General features: G+C 40.0%; 1 long non-coding RNA gene across 1 annotated transcript; it reads left to right on the top strand.

Annotated features, from left to right (window-relative positions):
* Nucleotides 1–236: 236 nt before the first annotated feature.
* On the top strand, nt 237–3,576 carry LOC131225331 (uncharacterized). The gene is made up of 2 exons (XR_009161305.1): nt 237–483; nt 3,279–3,576. It is a non-coding gene; the product is annotated as an uncharacterized LOC131225331 (long non-coding RNA).
* Nucleotides 3,577–17,395: the final 13,819 nt, after the last annotated feature.

Raw genomic sequence — 17,395 nt, 5'->3', positions numbered from 1 at the left:
ATGCTGCGTCAATTAAACTGTCAAATGGGGCCACTGTCTCACCGGAGTGTTAGAGTTGGGGTTTGGTAGGCTGGAATTGTGGGTCATGTATGGCATAATTTCATCTGGCAATGTAATGATTGGTCCGAATCAATTACATGACTATCAGAGTACGACCCACATTGTTGATGGATATATGTAGTCTTTTATGCGCATGAAGTATAATAGACAACTCAACATAGAGTTGTATTGGGATATGGCTTCTCCCTAAAACAGGATTGAGGAGACGTGGGCAATAGAAAGAGTCCTACGATGGGTGGACTCTTGCCCACTGCCAATCCAATTATATATAGTGCAGTCGGTTCCCAATTTCATATACAATTACATGTAAGTTTTCTCCCAATTAAAGAGCATATATATAGGCGTGAGTGTGTTGGAGACAGAAGACCGACATGCAGCTACCTTCTACAGAGTCTTTAATAACCAAGAAAATGATCGATCAAGGTACACATTCAAATTGTTTTATACCCTACATTGATGCTAGTAAAGATCTTGAGAATTGTTATGGTTAGTTCAATAAGTGGTATCAGAGCGAAACTAAGGATCAATCTTGGGTATTATTTTCGAACTCGATCGGAGGTTGTCAGATTCCAGTGGCAAACAAGTAAATCAACCCTTCATATACATTTTTTTTTTTTTTTTTTTGATATATTGACGCACACACACCACCACACACTCACGCCATAGTGGGATTTCACGACCTATGGATACTCAAACCCTTGACCAGGTGTTGAAACTCTTTAGAGTCTATCACCGGAGCAAGAGTCAAGATCCCTTCATATACATTCTAATTCAATACAGAAATTCAGACCGGTGTCTTGTGCCTGTCACCAAAATTTAACAAGCCTGATGTCTGAATAGCGACTAAAATCAAAAGGCAAAATCTCAGTCTTGTAAAACTTGGAGACATAAAGGACATAAAGGATGTTGATATGCAGCCAGCCTCATGTTGTGAAAAATGCTTATGTGTTGTGACCTTGATCCAAATGAATGAGTCTTAATGTTGCACTAGGTTTCACACAAGGGGATTTGATTATTAGGTCCGTCATTCTAGATAATCTAGTCGATTGCTCCGTTAATTTGAACAAGTTTAGTATAATAAGTTTATTTTATTTGATGCTTAAGGTTTGATGCAGTATTTTCTCTTATGTGAGCTATTTCAGTTATAAATATTGGATCTATTCTCTCATAAATTAAATGCCTCTTTACCTTTAATGGCACTAACTTCTCAAAATGGAAAAAAGCATTAGAAATAATTCTTGATTATATAGAATTAGACTTACCTCTAAATGAGGATTAACATCCAAAATCAATTGAATCTAGTCCTGCCTATGATATTGTTAAATATAACAAATATGAACGGATTAATAAGCTAAGTATAAATATCATTAGACATTTCATTCTTAAGCCTTTTATATAAGTATATCTAAGAAGGAGAACGTGAAAGAACTCATCGAATAAATTAAAAAGAGGTTTACTAAATTTGAAAAGGCAGAAACTATAATAGTTCTTAATGAACTTGTATCTCTGAAATACAGTTGTGATAGAATTAAGGATCACATCATAAAAATGGCCGACCTCATGGCTAAGTTAGGGACACTCCAGTTAAACATTCCAGAAGACTTTGTGGTCTACTTAGTATTGATTTCTCTTTCTTTTAGTTTAAATACTTTCAAGGTCAATTATAACACTTACAAAGAAAAATAGACATTAAGTGAGTTGATATCTCACTACATGCAAGAGGAAGAAAGACTTAGGTGAGAATGGCCAAATGTGCTCATCTCGCATACTCCTCTCATGGCAATAATTCAAAGAAAAGAAAGAGATATTATAAGAATAAAGGTAAAGGTAAAGGAAATGTGGCAGACAATAGTGCAGAGTCAAAAAACCAAAATCAAATAGTCAGACCTTGTTACTTTTGTGCTCAGGAGGGTCATTTAAAGAAACAATGTCATATATATAAAGCTTGAAAAAAGAAGAATAGAAACAAAAGTAAATGTAAAATTTATTATCTGATAGTTTTTTTTAGGTTTTAATTGATACACATTTGTCATGAGGTGGATCAATTCCGAGCCGTTCACTCACATATTGTATCTCATGTAGTGGCACTTCAAGAATGTGAGATCTAATGATGTGAAGATCTATGTAATCAGTGAGTGTCTTTTTAATAGGATAATTAAGATTGATGATTTTGTATTTCTTTTAAATACATAAATTAGTTTGTATTTAAATTTTTAAAAATCTTGCATTTACTATTACATTTGTTTAAAATAAAACACTTCATTTGATTTTTCTTAAAATTTAAATGTTGAATTAAAGCCTCGATACTCTAATTGTGTATAGAATGATGGAAACCTTGTTTACAGACAAGAATAAAAGTGATAGTCATAAATAAGTTCAATCCCTAAAAGTGATATGCATAAATGTTTCTAGTTCAGACAAGTAGTGTTATCACTTTGAGGTGATTTGTACCTATAATGATATTCAGGACATTGAATCAAGAGTTTATGAGAAAAGTTTGACCTATAAATCATATGAGATATTTTTCTTGAATTTTAGAGAATCTTAATATACACAATATTATGTCCTCTCTTAAAACCATATTTGCCCTTTAATCGTTTTATTAGTGAGAGAACAATGAGAGTTGGTCTCAGCGTTATGATAGTTTAAGAGCCTACAATTAATTTGACCTTACAAACACCTTAGTTATCCTTATGGGAGAAAATTGTGAGATACATAAATTAAATAAGAAAATGTGCTACAGATATTAATCTCATGTACAATAATGTTAATCGGGTGGAATTATTAAGATGAATAAGTTTGGTCTACATCGAATCCCTCATCATTGGGAGATCAAGTTTCAAGTTTTGTTTCATGACATGATTATTGTATCTTGATATGGTGCAATGCGAGTATATATGACACTATGTATTGGAACAAAATTTTTAACATCTATCGTGTAGTTAAGTGTTGAATGTTACAGTATTGCGTTTCTCTAAATTAAGATGGGAACAAAAGAGTAGACACTATGGTTCCTTGAAAGGAAGATGATCAATAATCGTCAGGAGTTTGTGAACAGCTAATAATTGCATCGTATGGTGCTCAAGGTCATTGGGAGTATATACATTAAGGTGGCATATTGTTGAGACTCCAATATTGCATAATTTTCTCAATTTATACCTTGGTTTTATGAACATGAATCATCTTAATGTTCTATTTTACTCATGTTTGTGTTGCAGAGTGAATTGAAGAGCTTGGATTGAAAAGAGTGCTAAAAGTATAAATTTGATGCTCAAGAATCACCAAGACAAGCGATGGATCTTAGGAGACTAAGATTGAAGAATTCATATGCCAAAGATCTAAGAAAACTGAGGAATGAAGAGAATCAAAGATTTGAAGTGAAGAAAAATAAATCCTGAAATCGTCATGAAAAAGCGTATTCTTAAACTCTAAAGTTTATTTTGAAAAATTACGCAGAGTGAAGTCTATTTTAGCAAATTGCATAAATTTGAGACGGTTTCTAAAGTTTTCCAACTAGGTGCGAAAATTGGAGTTCTCCACTTATAAATAGAGCTTCCCAAGGCATTCCTAGGCATCATTCAAAGCATTTAAAAGCAAGATTTAGGATTTTTAGAGAGTTTTTAATTTTATTAAAGTTTTATAAATTATTTTTTAAAATTTTTTTCTATTTACATTTATTTCTTTCTTGTTGCTTTTCTATTTTGCAATTTAATTATGTTTTTTTAAGTTCCCTCTAGCCCAAGCTAGAAGGGAAGCACATTGGTTTAATATTTTTATAACTATGATGATTGATTGTTTTAATGTGAGAAGAATGGTGAATGCATAATATCAGTTGTTAGGTTTAGTTTTTTATCCTTATGTGAGATGTCACGCCCCAAACTCGAAAACCGGGCATACAAAATTCTCAATCATCGAATCTGGTGCCGATAGCTACCGTAGTACCTCATTCTCTGATCCTGATACCCATATACCATGTTCCGATCATGGGATCTTACAAGGAGGATTTTAATCATGAATTCATTTCATAATAAGCATAACCAAGGCATAACCCACAAACAATAACCAGAACTTCACCACAAAATCCATTATGATAAAAAATTTTAAGATACAACACATAAAAAGAAAAATACAATGATAATAATAACAAACTCCAGAAGCTCTGCGGCACGTTCTTGCTCCTGCTCAACTATGGTCTAACGTCACATGCACGCATCAATCTTCTATAAGCTTATAGAAAGCTTAGAGGGTGGTGAAAGTATGTGCGTAATATAAGCGTGCTCAAAATGTAATATTAGAGTTATGCGAAATATATTGGTAAGTCTATGAATGCTATCAGCCGTACCAAGGCTATGCGATGCAAGGCATAAATGCTCTCGGCCGCACCAAGGCCATACGATGCAAGGCCTACATAATCAATGTCATGTGCAAGATGCAGCTCAAGCATACCAATCCACATATCAATCCATCTTATCTCTGGAGCATCATATATCAGTACAGTTCTCTCTGGATAATCACCGGGGTCTAATACACTATACACCATATTGCTGCCCTACACTAGACGCACAACCGTGCAAGTGGAAAAGATCTCATTATCTGCTTGACCAATAGTCAGCCAATATCTATTTGGCACGTTGATAGCGGACCCATCTATGAGCTGGTCATACTCAGCCTAGCAATTGCCCTCTCACCTCGAACGAGTAAGGCCACACTCCCTTCCAACCAACCACGACACAGTGGGAGACACAGCCTCCTGGTATTCGGCTCTCATGCGCTCATGCATCCACTCGGTCTAAGCAATGGAGTATCTTCTGGTACCGTCAAGTTTAAGGAGTTTCACCCAGGGGCATCCTTCGCTTCCCATGTAAAGAGAAGATTTTCAATGTCCAATCCTGCCATCCACGATATGCCTGAGGAGGCTGTGGCCCTGATGTCGTTAGGGTGTACAATAATCACAACACACAATACGAGATGCATGAGTCACACAGTCTAATCATGCATCAATCCTGCGCATACCCTGCGCTCATGTGGGACTACTCCGCCTATCAGGGAGTCCCATAAATAACTTGCCCTATGGCATATGCAATTGTCAACCACATCTCATAACAAATATGCAGATGATGCGTATGAGCATGTATCATGATGTTATGCTATCACATACTGATAATCGGTATCGATAACCGGCCTATATGCAAGGCGGGGTCCATAAATGAACCGACGATCTAAACCATAATATAATGATCGGCCCTCAGTTGTTGATATACTAAATCCGATAACACGGATCCACCCATCTACAACGATGATGAACTCTCCTCATATCAAGGTTGGGCCTAAATGGCCTACTTAAAAACCTAAGAATCCAGAAAATGGTTCCTTCTCCATACTGTTATATAGCCCGCTAGATACCCTAGGGGACGCAAATGAGCCTTAGATGGACTCTAAGATTAAAAGAAATAGTCCTACAAGCAACCAATTGGGGGCCCAACATCTTGAGTTATCCCAATACAAATAGATGGACCATGCAAACATCAATGGGGCCCAATGATTTGGGTTAACCCACTTAGAGAATGATGAGAATGGGCCTAACAAGACCTAAGTGAAGGTCACAATGTGGACATTTAACCATCATTGCCCATTAATATAGACATTTAACTAACATTACTCTCCAAGGAGTGACCCTTATAATGCCTAACATATAGTGGGCCCATGGCCTCACACGAGGCTCTCATACACAACATAATGGGCCTCACACAAAAGCCTAATATACACCACGATGGGCCTCACTCATGGGCTATATATATGCATCATATGGGCCTCACTTATGGGCCTCACATACATCACTTTGGGCCTTACCAAATGGGCCTCATACATCACATCGGGCCTTACCAAATGGGCCGCATATACGTCACATAAGGGCCACACATACATCATACTGGGCCTCACATAAGGGCCTCAAACACATCTATTGGGCCTTGTATATGGGCCTCATAAACATCATGTCGGGCCTCATACATGGGCCACATATTCATCACATTAAGGTGGGCCCTGCACGTTCCAAATGGGGCCCACTAGATGGACAGCTTGGATCAAACATGTACATCACGTGGGGACCATGTGGATGGACGGTGTGAATATACAATACATCACAAGGTGGACCCCACCCGTTTGGAAATCAGATGGACGGGGTCGCTGAAAACACATTCATCAGAGGTGGGTCCCACCGTCCAGTAATCTGGACGGTGTAGATAAGACCCATACATCATATTTAGCCTCACATGGCACTGTCCAGATGAACGGTGCTGATATAGAATACATACATCAAGGTGGGTCCCATCCCACACATGCAATACGTGTGGGGTGGGCCCGACATAGCTGCCAAATGAATAGACGGCGTGGCTAACAGATACATCACGGTAGGCCCTACACAGCATCGTCCAGATGGACGGTGTGAATATAGAATGCATACATCAAGGTGGGCCCCACCTCCACACGTTTGGGATATAACATATACCTCATGATGGGTCAGCAGAACTTGCTAATGTCAAAGTAGCAGCTGTAGCTGCTGGCCATCTAGTAGATGGACGACCCAGATATAAACACATACATTAAGGTGGGTCCACATGTGTGGGACCCACCAACTTTGGATGAAGCTGATACTTGTATTTTCACTTCATCCAGATGTCCTAGACGTCTAGCGGATGGACGGTCTGGATGGAAGGCGTCATTAAGGTGGGCCCACTTCTAGCTAGGGATGGATGACGTGGACACAACGCATGCATCAGGTGGGTCCACACCTGTGGGCTATCCCTCTCCTATCAAATAGAGATAGGGGTCATCTCCCCATTCAGACGGTTCTACAAGACCAGCCAACCATGTAAGCCTTCAATGTCTAGCAATACAGTCCATTTGCTGGACTGGAATAGATGAAGTACATACATCAAAGTGGGGTTCATATGATGGCCCACTGAGTAAGAAAATCAAGCTAATAGTTGTATTTCTTCCCCATCCAAGCCTGTGTAACTAACTGACCACATAAGCCCAGAAATGGGTAGCAACATGGGCTGATATGCTGGACAATGGATGTCCCATTGTTGGACTGTTTGGGTAAGGTACATACACCACTAGGTGAGCCATACATATTATCAACACAAAAAAAAAAAGATAGAGAGAGAGAGATGATTGTTATAAGGTAATGATGATAGCTGTAAGGTATGCTCTCATGGGGAAGAAAAAAATAATTATGGGCTAAGGACTAGGGTGGCTAGGGTAGGGTGAGGTTATCCTTATAATGACCTAGGGAAATGTGTCATAGGTTAGGTGGGTCCCACCTTGTACAGTCCATGTCCATATGTCAAGCCCATGTTCTAGTGTCCATTTCATTTCGTATGATCCCGCGGTCCTTCTGGTCAAATCTCAGCGACTTGCGACCCTTAAATTTTATTTGCACACGACCTTGAGTTTCATCCTGTAAACCCAAAGCGATTTAGCCCTAAACCTACGCCATTGTGACCGCGTCGTCGCCGTGATTCCGACGACGCGTCTCGTGCGCCAATCCGACGTCTAGATCATGAGTTATGGCCCACGCACTATAAAGGTCATGGACCGCATGTTGCGGGACCCACTTATCATATGACACCATTCTCAAATGGGGTGACATCACCCAAAGTCATCATTGCTTTTTAGTCAAGCATTTATTGTCTTACATCTCATTATGGCATGCCTCCTTACAATTAATGATGGCCTTACAAAGCCATCATTACATATCTCTCTCTTATCCCTCTCTCTCCTTCTCCATTTTCTATTCCTTGCAATTTTCAACCGGCCATGAAAGCTCCCAAATTCAACAACTTCAAGCTTTCGCCCCTCCTAATCCAACCCTCCAAACCCCATCTCCACTGTTAAAATCCCTCCCTTGAAGCTGAGAAGACCGAAGGTGGAAGGAGAAGGAGATCTAGAGCCTTGAGGTGGGTTCTTCTTTCTCCCTCTCTCTCTTTCCTTATTTCTTTGTAATGGTGTGGCCGTGTGGCCCACTCGGATGGACCCCACCTTGATGTATGTCTCATCCACACCATCCCATACATTTGGTGGCCCACCTGAGTAAGGCCCACCTAGATATATGTAGTATCCAAAACCCGTCCAGCGTCCGTAGACGTTGGACTTCAGTGAAGGGTGAGCGGACAGTCTGTTGTCCTGTCCGTCAAAGCAAAGATATCTGTTTGTTTAAAAATTTTGGGTGGACCCCTCATGTAGGCCCCACCTTGATGCATCGGTTCAATCCACGCTGTACATTCCGTTCCTAGCTCAATTTAGACGTTGAGCCAAAATATGAGGCCAATCCGATTATCAGGCGGGCCATGCCATAGGGAAAACAGTAGTTTTACCGTTAAAAAACTAATCTGATGTTCCTATACATCAAAATACCATGAATTTTGGGCTTGATGGGTCTGTCTTGATCCATGGGATCCAACAGCTGGGACGGATTTTCCTAACGTGGGTCCCGAAGGTGAAAAACCTTAAGAAAACAAAAAAATAAATAAATAAATAAATAAAGGGAAAGGGAGGCTGCTGCAGCAGGTGCCGCTACTGTCTACAGCGTACGCAGGCACTGCTGCGCTGGCGTGAAGAACAGGCTGGGCCTTACGGCCCCAGCTATGGGCCCCACTGTGATGCGTTTCGTACATCAACACCGTGCATTTGGCACGTCCCCTTTAAATTATGAGATAACCCAAAAATCAGCCGTATACGGAACTCAGGTGGGCCACAGAATCTAAAATCATGTGAAGACAAGCCTAAAACATATAAAAACACCTGGTGGGGGCCTACCTGAAATTTGGATACGGCTGAAACTTGGTCTTGACCCTTTATTCAAGTGGGACAACCGCAATGGGTGGGCTGGATTTGTAAACCCCATCTCGGTGGACCTGATAATGATTATGAACTTTTCAATGGAGGGTAGCCTCTTAACTGTTGCATCTGGTGTGGCCCACACAAGTCACGGACTGACTTGATTTTGAGACCTAGGCCCACGCTGGAATGGTGCATCTGACCGATGGGTCAGATGTTTGGCAAACATCAACGGTGGGGCCCACACAGCTTGACGAGCACGCTGTAGCTCTTCCTATAAATATGGTGGGCCCTGCATGGAACCCTCTGGTTGTGTCAGAGAAGAAAAAAAAATAAGGAAAAGAAAAAGGAAAAGACAAGAGGAGAGGCAGCCACGTGCTGCTCTCTCTCTCTCTCTATCTCTCTCTTTCTCTCTCTTTGAACGTCTGTGGGCTGTAGGCCCCACATGATGTATGTGTTTTGGCACGCCGTCCATCTGTTTCATTGGTGGGGCCCACTGTCATCCGGCGACAGCGAGTTTTGTGGGTCCCACCACTATATATATATTATAGTATACATTATATATTATATACTATATATATTTCATATTATATATTTTATAATATGTATACGGTGGTGGGCCCTACGTGGGACCCACCTTTGCCCTCCTAGTGCAGCCAGTTGTGGTGCAACAGCCATCTAGCTGCTCCTTTATTGGCAGCAGGCCCAACATTAATGTATATCGACACTGCCTACTATTTGAACGGTGGGGCCCACCATAATGTAAGTGTTGTATCCATGCCGTCCAACCAATTGTGAGATCATTTTACAGCATGGGAAGATAGTGGTGAGTCAGATCTAAGGTTCGAGTGGACCCCACCATTTAAATAGTAAACAATGACATCCACCGTTCAAACTTTTAAGGGCCATGGTAGTTTCCAATTAAGTTGATATTGTTTTCACTCCATTTATCCCTATGTTATCTTATGAATAGGTCGGGTCTTAAAATACATAAGGGCGGGCCGGACTTGATATATATGAGGCCCACCGATGCGATCTATTTGATATACATGAAGCCGATGGTGTAACCCATATAATGCGGCCCATGTGAGGTGGCCCACTTAACATATGAGGCCCAGGTGCGAGGCCCGTTATGATATATTTGAGGCCCAGGTGCGAGGTCTACCTGTTGTGTATTCGAGGCCCGATGAAATGTATGTTGGCCCATATGACGAGGCCTATGTGACGTAAATGAGGCCCATCGTGATTGTACGTAAGGCCAAGGGCCACTATGCGTATGGCTATATGTGGGCCACTCCTTGGGAGCAATGTTGGTTAGATGTCCACATTGCTGAGCAATGATGGTTGGATGTCCACGTTGTGACATTGCCTTAGGTTTTGTTAGGTCCATTCTCATCATTCTCTTAGTGGGTTAACCCTAATCAGTGGGCCCCATTCACCATAGACGGATGACTCCATGCTATCGATTTGATATAACCACGGTTGAGTGTCGATCTTTATACTATGGTTGATCGGCTGATCATTTATGGACCTCGCTTTGTTTATCTACTGATTACCGATGCCAGTTATCGAGGCCGTTTATCATGACCGATTGCTTATTTCGATTGACGTGACCGATTTGTCGATTCTGATTATTAATTGATTCCGATTGTCGTGATCGATTACCGACTCTAATTAACATGACCGATCTGTCGATTCTGATTATCGATTGATCCGATTGTCATGACCGATTGCCGATTCCGACCGACATAACCGATTTACCGACTCTGATTATCTATCGATCTCGATTGTCGTGACTGATTTACCGATTCTAATTATCGACCGACCGGATTGTCATGACCGATTTGCCGATTCTGATTGTCGATTGATCCGATTGTCATGACCGATTGCCGATTCCGACCGACATAACCGATTTACCGATTCTGATTATCGATCGATCCCGATTGTCGTGACCGATTTACCGATTCTGATTATCGACCGATCCGATTGTCGTGACCGATTTACCGATTCTGATTATCGATATATCCGATTGTTGTGACCGATTTGCCGATTCTGATTATCGATTGATCCGATTGTCGTGACTGATTTACCGATGCTGATTATCGATCGATTGATCCGATTGTCATGACCGATTTGTCGATTCTGATTATCGATCAATCCGATTGTCGTGACCGATTTGCCGACTTTAATTATCGATCGATCCCGGTTATCGTGACCGATTTACCGATTCTGATTATCGATCTATCCGATTGTTGTGACCGATTTGCCGATTCTGATTAGCGATCGAAGCTAATTATCGTGACCGATTTACCGATTCTGATTTTCGATCGATCCCGATTGTTGAGGCCGAGTATCAAAGCCGATTCCGATTGTCGAGGTCGATTGTATAGTCCGACCCCGATTGTATTCCGATTGTCGAGACCTTTATGATGTATATGCGAACCGTAGTTGAGGCCTAGTGTGATGTATTCATGGCCATGGGCAAGGCCCATTGTGGTGTGTTCGTGGCCTATGGGCAAGGCCATTGTGATATGTATTAAGCCCAGGATGTATGACGCATTTGATGTATTCGTGACCTATGTGTAGGGCTCACATGTCATGTATTTGAAGCCCATGAGCAGGGCCCACCTGTTGTGTATATGTGGCTCTTGAGTGAGGCCCATGGTGTTGTATATTTAACCCTTGTGAGAGGCCATGGGTCCACTATATATTAGGCTCTATGTAGGCCATTCCTTGGGGGCAATGTCAGTTAAATGTCCACATTGTAGAGGTCGATTGTCGATGCCGGTTATTGATACTGATTAGGAGTATGTGACAGTATAGCATCATGATACATGTCTATACGCATCATCTGTATGTTTGTTATGAGATGTGGTTGACCATTGCATATGTCATTGTGTAGGTTGTTGTGAGATTCCTTGATAGGCAGAGATTGTCTCACCTGAGTGCATGGTATGCATAGGAGTGGTGCATGATTGGATTGTATGACTCATGCATCTTGCATTGTGATCACTGTACACCCTAGCGACATCAGGGTCGTAGCCTCCACAGGTATTTCGTGGATGGCCAGATGGGACACCGGAAATCTGTTCTACATGGGGTGCTATAGATATCCCTGGGTGAAAGTCCCTAAACCCTCTTGGTTCCAGAGGTTGCTCCAACGTCTAGACCGAGTGGATGCATGAGCGCATGAGGGCTGTATACCATTAGGCCGCGTCTCCCACTATGTCGTGGTCGGTTGGAAGGGGGTGCGGCCTTACCTGCCCGAGAGGAGGGGGCAATGCTAGGCTGAGTCTGACCAGCTCAGGGAATGTGTCCGCTATCGACGAGCCAGGCCCGATATTGGCAGGCGGATAGTGAGGTCTCTTCCACTCACCTTATTGCGCGCGATGGGGCGACAATCTGGTTTGGAGTATAATAGACCCCGGTGATGATCCCAGAGAGTAACCGTACTGATATGTGGACTTATTGAGCAGGACTTGCATATTCATTCATTCATTCCTTCACTATCCACTCAGACTGGTGGTGCGTAACTATTTATTACGTGTACCTTCGCATGACCAGGATTTCGGTTGGGCGCGCGACTAACCTGAGATTTGGAGTTTACCACAATGAGTCTGACTATCCAAATTTAGGTATGGGACTGGTTTGGATAGAATTCCTTTGTGGTGGACCCCGTAGTCTGTGACACTACGTACTATCATCCCGACTTCACACTCCAGCATGGTCATTATATTCGTACCGTATATTACATTGCATTCGCAGTACTTAACATTTTGGGTTACTATGCTTTTGCATATTATATGGCCTAGACGGACTTAGCAGGATTTACATCTTGCTTTGTACCCTCGGTATTTGATATTTGGCTATCTTTGACTCATCATTTATATGGCTGATCTGAATTGTGTACTCTGATATCGTATGACTCATGGGCATACTAGTATAATTCTGCTTACTCTGATTTCATATGATCTATGATCTTGCTAGTGTTTCTGATATTGTATCATTATGGGTTTATAGTATTTTCGCTTACTCTAATTACTCTGATATTGCTTACTTGGCACTTACCTTGTGCACACACTTTCACCACCCTCTAAGCTTTCTATAAGCTTATGCACGATAGATGCGTGCAGGTGTTATTAGGTTGCAGCAACGTTGAGCTTGGAGCGTGCAGTTGTCTTCTGGAGCTTTGATTTCGATTTATGTATTTCCCTTTCAGCATTGTACTCAAATGATTATATTAGTGGATATATGATGATGATGTTGCCTTTGTGAATTGGGTAATCTTGTGGTTATGCTTATTATGAGTTAAATGTACAAAAAAAAATCCTCCTTGTAGGATCCCAAGATCGGAATCTGGCGTATGGACGTTAGGAGCCGAGAATGGGGTACTACGGAGGCTGTCGGCACCGGACTCGGCGATCGTGATTCCTGTGAATCCGATTTTTGGGTTTGGGGCGTGACACCATAATCGTGCACGGGCCACATCTCATGATCTAGACGTCGGATTGGCGCACGAGACGCGGCATTGGAACCGCGGCGACAACACGTTTGTAATGGCACAGGTGTCGAGCTGGGTCGACTCGAGTTTACAGGATACGACTTAAGGTCGCGCCTAAATGTAATCTATGAGTCGTAGGTCGCCAAAATTTGACCGAGAGGACCGCATGATCTTAAGGAACGGAATGGACACTAGGGCATGGGTCTGACATATGATCCATATGTTTCCATCATATGAGATCCATATTGATAGATAGACTTACCCTGAATCAATTAGATTTTCTAGTTAGGAGAGGTTTTCAACCTATTACATTTCTTTGATATTTATTATCTTATAGATATGAATTCTTAAAATCACTGGTGCTTGAGAATATATATCAATGGTGCAAATCCATGATTTTCTAATCTTTTATATCATTTATTAAAAATGTTTAAATTGTTTTAATTTTCGATTAGGTCAACTACAGTGGTTGGATCCTAGTTGTGTCATCTATGTCATCATGATTTTGGAACATTAATCTATATGTGGAACTTTAAAGCTTGGGTGCTATTTTAATTCAGTTGAATTACATCCATTCAAAACTCTCAAAATCAAATCATTAGTTTAGTTTTTGTTACTTACTTTGTTTTGCATTTGATTTTTTCCTCCTCGCAATTCATCTCCTTGTGGGATCGACCCTATATTTACAGGATATTACTTACGAACCTCTGCACTTGAAGGCAAGCAACCAAGTTTTTTGTTGTAGTATAGTGGTGAGTATTCCCGCCTGTCACGTGGGTGACCCGGGTTCGATCCCCGGTAATGGCGTCAAAAACTTGGTTGCCTCCAAGTGCAAAGGTGTAACATTCCGAATTTTCATGGCCAGAGTTTGTACTCGTGCCCGAGGAAACTGTGTGTTAATAATGTGAAACTTGGATGCTTTAAAAATCACACCATATTTTTTTTCGTTTGGATCACATCCAGTTATATTCATGAAGGTAACATTCACAAGCATAAAATCAACTGTATTGATTATATTTCATCAAAGTAAAAAAGAATAATTCAATGGCCTCTCAATGGGAACTCACAGTTCGCAGCGGAAGTATAAAACTAATTCAAAACCGTCTTCTTTATTCTTTCAACGTAATTTCCATAGGGAGATTGTTCACTAGGTCTTGATCAAACGACCCATTGGAGGCTAATGGACGATCCAGATCGGACGTTTGAGCCGAGATTACTAGCCCATCAGGACCGTCCGCAGGTCCCTATTCGAAGCTTCTACAGCAAGAAGCCGCTAAAGAGATTTATCTCTCTCTTTTCATAGAGAGCACAGGTTAAACCTAGTTTGATAGTGCTCCCCTTTCGGTGTGGTGCGACCATATGCATGTCGTGTATGCACTTTACTCTAGGTGGGGTCTATCATGGTGTTTTTGTGAGATCCACACCAACCATTCATTTATCCATCTAATTTAAGGGGTTGAGCCCAAAAATGGAGCATATCCAAAGATCAAGTGGGCCCAAAACCAACGTTTAATGACTGATCTATCCATTGGGTCATTCTTATAATGATCTAATGATTGAATTTGACATGTAAAGTTAATTTTGGATTTATAGTCACGGTATAAGATTTCACACCCACTGGATTGTGGGAACTATGTGATCTAGAATTCAAGGACCTAAGTTAGTGGTATTTTCGTAATTATTGTTGATCTAAAAGTTTTGTGAAATCTAATGGTTCTACATGGTCATAGTCACGTTTCTAAATAATTTTTATAAAAGAATGTATATCTAAATCATTATGAATAGAGAGTTATTCGTCATGTCCTTCATGGGAAAGTACTTATATCAAAATACGTGATGAGGAGTCTTATCTTAAAATCAACAGTCAGATGGCTTGATCTATGAATGGAAATCATTCATAACGGTTAGGTTTGTGTCAGGGAAAGGATGTAAGGCTAGGATAGTTGGATTGGTATTGTATTACGTTAAATTTCTTGGTAATGATCAAGAACTTTTGATGCTCGAGTATCAAAAAGTTCGGGGAGTTACAAGAGGTTCGTAAGTAATATCCCATGAATACAGGGTCGATCTTATAGGGAGATGAATTGCGAGAAGGAAAAAATCAAATGCAAAATAAACTAAGTAATAAAAACTAAACTGATGATTTGATTTTGGGAGTTTTGAATGGATGTAATTCAACTAAATTAAAACAACACCCAAGCTTCAAAGTTCCACACATAAGTTAATGTTTAAAAATCATAATGACTTGAATAACACAACTAAGATCCGAGCATTATGGTTGGCCTAATCGAAAAATAAAACAATTTAAATATTTTTAATAAATGATATAAAAGATTAGAAAATCATGGACTTGCACCATTGATATATATTCTCAAGCGCCAGTGATTTTAAGAATTCATATCTATAAGATAATCAATATCAAAGAAATGTAACAAGTTAAGAACTTCTTCTATCTAGAAAATCTAGTTGATTCAGGGTAAGTCTATCGATCAATATGGATCTCATATGATAAAAACATATGAATCTCACATGAGAATAAAAAACTAGATCTAAACAACTGATAACATGCATTCACCATTCTTTTCATCATTAAAACAATCAATCATTATAACTATGAAAACATTAAACCAATGTGCTTCTCTTTTAGTTTGGGCTAGAGGGAACTTAGAAAAACATAATTAAATTGCAAGATAGAAAAGCAACAAGAAAGAAATAAATGCAAATAGAAAAGATCTAAAAGAAAAACATAATTTATAAAACTTTAATAAAATTGAAAACTCTCTAAAAACCCTAAATCTTACTCTTGAATACTTTGAATGATGCCTAGGAATGCCCTAGGAAGCCTTATTTATAAGTGAGGAACTCCAACTTTCGCACCTAGTTGGAAAACTCTAGAAACCGCCTCAAATTTATGCAGTTTTATAAAATACACTTCACTCTACGCAGTTTTTCAAAAAGACTTCATAGTTTCAGAATACGTTTTTTCATGATGATTTTAGGATTCCTTTTCTTCACTTCAAATCTTTGATTCTCTACGAAAAGAGAGAGATATAACTTTTTAGGAATCTTAAAATCATCCTGAAAAAGCGTATTTTGAAACTCTGAAGTCTTCAATTCTCTTCATTCCTCAATTAGTTTTCTTGGATATTTGGCATGTGAATTCTTTAATCTTGGTCTCTTAAGATCTATCCCTTGCCTTAGTGATTCTTAAGCATTAAATTCATGCTTTTAGCACCCTTTTCAATCCAAGCTCTTAAATTCACCTTGCAATACAAACATGAGTAAAATAGAACATTAAGTTGATTCATGTTCATAAAACTAAGATATAAATGGAAAAAATTATGCAATATTTGAGTCTCAACACATTTATTCCAATGTATTAAGATTTAACTAACTATTCAAGTTTAATTTTTGGTTCATTAAGGTATACTCACTGTGCATGCATAAGGTGAAATGAACAGTTAGGTTTGGCTATGATTGAGGTTGAATCATCTCTTAATAGAGAGATTGGACTGCTCGAAAGTCTGCATGCAAGATATACCTGGCATGAGATTTTTATGTTACACACTCTTTTCGGTATCCATGTCATTAGGAGTATTGGTATTTGTGATCGTGCCTGTTCCCACCTCGACAAATGAGGTGATGACTATCGTGGTTCAATGTCAGTAGTTCTAATGGATTGAATAGTCCATGGTAGTTCACAGGATCCATTAAAATATCTAGTAAAGTCTGAATCTCATTAAGGAAGTACCGAATAATACATCGCATATTGATGAATGCCATGAATGCCCAAAGTAGGAGAATGTTAGAATTGTGGGCTATGTATGACATAATTCTATCTTCTAATACAATGATCGATTTGGATCAATTGCATGAACATCAAGGTGGGACCCACATTATTGATGGATGTATATAGTTTTTTATACACATGAAGTATAATATACAACTCACCATAAAGTAGTATTGGGGCATGGCTTCTCTCCTTGAAATGGG

This window comes from Magnolia sinica, chromosome 14 (assembly GCF_029962835.1).
Source record: "Magnolia sinica isolate HGM2019 chromosome 14, MsV1, whole genome shotgun sequence".
NCBI lineage: Eukaryota > Viridiplantae > Streptophyta > Magnoliopsida > Magnoliales > Magnoliaceae > Magnolia > Magnolia sinica.
The sequence above is the reverse complement of the archived record's forward strand: the minus strand, read 5'-3'. Positions and strand labels throughout refer to the sequence as shown.